A 4,089-nucleotide genomic window follows, 5' to 3' on the forward strand; every position below is an offset into this window, starting at 1 on the left:
TCCAGGTTGTAACCATCGGGGGATGCCATGCCTATATGTTTTGTATTAATATAATATACATCTGAAATTTCCAAAACATAAAGCTTTGAAAATCTGAAATTACTGTTTTCATTGTCAGAAAACACAGGTTCTAGTCACATTGATCTCTACAGTGGTAGACTAGGGATATAAATAATGTACTGTAAATAACGTCTAAAATCAGTAACTGTGTAACCGATTAAAATTCTATAAGTTAAACGTTTACCCAGGGAGCTAAACAAAAGGCCTGGGTCCCCCCCCGCCCAGTTGAAGCTAGGAGCCCTCTTTGATGGGGTGCTCCCAGCAGCACAGGGAAGATACGATCCAACTCCACACGTCTCCTCCAGCTGCAGGAACCTCAGACTCCTGCCCAGGCCTAAAGTGCTGCAGCAGGGGGAGGCACACGGAGGTGGGTCCGGTCTGGTCTGGTCCCCCACTCCCGCCCCCAGAGCGGTATGCAGGGGAGGGAAGTCTTGTCCCTCCTCGGTCCAGTTGGAGCTAGGAGCCTCCTTTGCTGGAGTGCTCCTAGGAAAAAGGAGACATCGGATTGGTCCCTGACAAATTTTTCACAGCCCTGAAATTGGTAGGGCCCTACTGATAAGCATCAAACTTATGGGTTAATTAGTTAAACTTTTACATCCCTACTAGCCCCTCATCACTGCATGTTCCTTTCCCTTTGTATATGCATCAGGTTTGCTACAGATCCAGTTTCTCGGTGAATAGCACCTGGAAGAGCTCACGAAGACGTCGCTCAGATACGCGCAGTCCCCTTCTGCTCTTACTTCAAACCTGTAATGTAAGTCATGGTGATAGTTAGGAGCTGAACGTTTCCCCCTCCACCCGCACCAGTCCCCATCAAGGTGGCGTTCCACACATTCGGACGGTGAAGCAGAGCTGCAGGGCTCACAGGGGCTCAGGGTTTCCCCTTTCTGCACCAGCAACAGGATCACCCCAAACTCCTGCCTGGCAGCCAAGGATGAGAACAGGAGGGAACGTTTCAGGCAATCATTAGGCACAGCAAGCACAAAAAGGGATCCGAGTCTCGGCAGCTCAGCCAACCAGAATTTTTCCATGGCATTGCCGTGTTCAGCTATCTTTAGAAAAAAAATTTGTATCCTTAATGACTGATGCAAACTTTAAAAATATGAACAGAGTGTAGCCAGTGTAGCAACATCTGCTGAGGCTGCAGACCATGGAAACTGACGTGTACAGAACAGTGAGATGTCTCTTTAGCACCTTCACATTAAAAGTAACCCAGGCCCAGGCCCTCAAAGGATCTGGGCCTGAGTTAGATGTAGGCACAGGCGCTGACTCCGTGGGTGCTCCGGAGTTGCAGTACCCACCAGCAGTCCTCCATCAGAGCCCCCTACCCCGAGCCAGCGCCTCCCATCAGCCAGTGGGCCCCACGGACCAGCGCCTCCCCCCGCCTCCTGCCCACTGAGATCAGCTGTTTCGTGGCACACAGGAGGCTCTGGGGGGAGGAGGGTGAAGGAGCAAGGACGTGGTGCACTCGGGGAAGGGGGCGGAACTGGGGGATGCGAGGGTGGGAAGAGGCGGGGTGGGGCCTTGGGGCAAAGTGTGGACTGGGGGCGGGGCCTGGGGCAGAGCTGGGGTTCGAGCACCCCCTAGCACTTTGGAAAGTGGGTGCCTGTGGACGTAGGCAGTGCACAGCCCATGCTCCAGACAAATGCAGCAGCTGCTCTGATCAGCAAGGCATCATAAAGAGTCTCTGGCGTTACAGCCTGTTTCACAGCATAGCTGCAGGTCTGTACCCAGATGCTTGCAGCTTCTGCTCCCTTGCCGCCCCTGTTACCCTCAGGAGACTGATAACACATAGGATCACCTAAGGAGATGGTGGTAATTTTCATTATAAGTGCTTGTGCCGCAAACAATAGAGCATGTGACCCCCCACCCATGGTGATTTCTGGGTCCCTCAACCACAATTTCCCTGACATGCCGGTGGTTTGGTGGCTGGGATGAGTGTTGAATCTGCAAGCCCAGAGCGACTGCTACCAGCGGCGTTACAGGCACGGGAGGCAGGGGAGTTCCTGTGTTCTCTCGTGGCTGCAAACACCGATACCCACCCCAGAGCCACCTCAGACAAAGACCGCACGTTGAGAGGCTCAACGCTGGTCCCCGGTCTCCATACACCACCCATGTTGCTAGGGGGAGGGGGCATTGTCCACCTGGCCACCTGTGCTCCAGACACGGGTTCCCCACAAATTGCAGCACAAGGCCCATCTCCCATGTCCCTGGGCCATGCTCACCAAAGCTGGCACAGCAAACAGGTGCATTGAATGGCTAGGGACAGTGCTTATGTTCTGGCTTGCACTTCAGTGGAATAAAGGGAGTGAATTTTAAATAGCAACTGTGTGCCTGACTCAGGGTATGCACTGACAATGGTTGCCTTGTGCTTTGCATGCCTTACAGTGGAAAGCTTGGCCTTCAGCACAGCCTTCGCACTGGTGCAGAGGCTTTCCCAGATTAGAAGATGGAAGAAGAGAACGTGTGATGATATGTTGAACAGCACAGGGACAGCTGACCTGGAGCTCAGCTCTAGGAGGATTTCAGTCTCTGAAAAGCTGGACATGGACGTGGACATGGAGAGCATCCCAGGAGCATGAGCATGGCACACAGGATGAGATGCTGCAGATTACGAAGGAGCAATCAGCCATGTGGAGGCGTCTGGTTGAGCTTCAGCAGAAACAGCTTGAGGCTAGACTCTCTCTGCAGCCCCTGCAGAACAGCCTGCAAACCTTGCCCGGTTCCCAATCCCTCACCTCAAACATTCCAGGAGGCGGCAGGGGCGAAATGCAGTATCCCTTCCACTCAACACCGGGGGAGAGTGCTAAGAACAAAATGCGGCCATTCAATGGCTTTTGATGGGCAAAACTACAGTGCTTTTATGGACAAGCTGACTTGGTTTATCCCCTCCCAATTCCATCACATTGTCTGTGTAGTTACATTCTTTTCCTGGTCTTTCAGTTTCTTTACGTTTGTGCTATAAAAGTCAATGTTTCGAGAATTAAATACTCAAACTTTACTATAGCAGAGCCAGCGCTCTGCTGTAATTTCCTTTGTTACAACTAACGGCTCGATCCAGCAAACACTCACTACTACGTATGGGGTTTTCTACTCTGAGTAGCACCACTGACTTCAGACACTACCCTTGAAATGAAAGCTAACTTTGCTGGGGCTTGGCAGAAGCTGCAGGAGAGATGCTGGCACGATCTAGTGGTGGGCTCAAAGGTGTGGGGGAAGGCGGAGGAGTTGGGTGTCACTTGTGTGCAGAGCCTGAACTTCCTGTGGTTTCTCATGAGGTGGACAGTGCTGCTGCTGGAGGTCTGAGCCCTGAGCTGCACAGTCTGAGGGTTAGTTGGTAGCTGGCTCTTTTCCCACCTCTGAGTATCTGCTGCAAAGAATTAAACGCGGGATGAGCCTGGCCAATGGAGGATGAAGAGGGTTACATTGTATTAAACCGTCGTCCAAAGATGACAAGATCAGACCGACCATGTCAATCTGTGACCCAAGGTACGTGACTTACTGTCTCCCTGTGGTGTCCATTACTGACTGGGCCTTTACATGTTACCTGGCAGGGAGGGGACAAGGGAAAACATCTCGTGTGTGTGGAAATTCTGGATGTGCCATCGTGATACTCTAGTGATGGTGCAGATAACTGCAGAGGGAAGTGGATAGAGATGACGTAGTGAGTGTGGGAGTATGTGGGGGAGGAGAGAGCTGGTACAGAAAGGGTGGGCTCTGCCTTAACTAGAGCGGGACCAGACTCTTGGCCCATGCAATAAATAGGATTTGGGGTGAGTATTTAAGGTAGGAGCTGGGGAAAAGCTAACAGGTGCTGAAGAGCCTGCTAATGTCAGACATGTTAGTAATACCAAGATGCAGGATCCAGTAAAGGATAAGACATAAATGACTGGATGGCTGGACAGGAGGCTGGACAGGGTAAGATCACAAAAGTAAATTCTGCAAAAGGGCATCAAAGGAGTTAAATAAAAATAGGCAGATGATCAAAAATAAAACCTGTACGTGTGTATTTACCAATGCGAGAAGTGT

This window comes from Chrysemys picta, chromosome 12 (assembly GCF_011386835.1).
Source record: "Chrysemys picta bellii isolate R12L10 chromosome 12, ASM1138683v2, whole genome shotgun sequence".
Lineage (NCBI taxonomy): Eukaryota > Metazoa > Chordata > Testudines > Emydidae > Chrysemys > Chrysemys picta.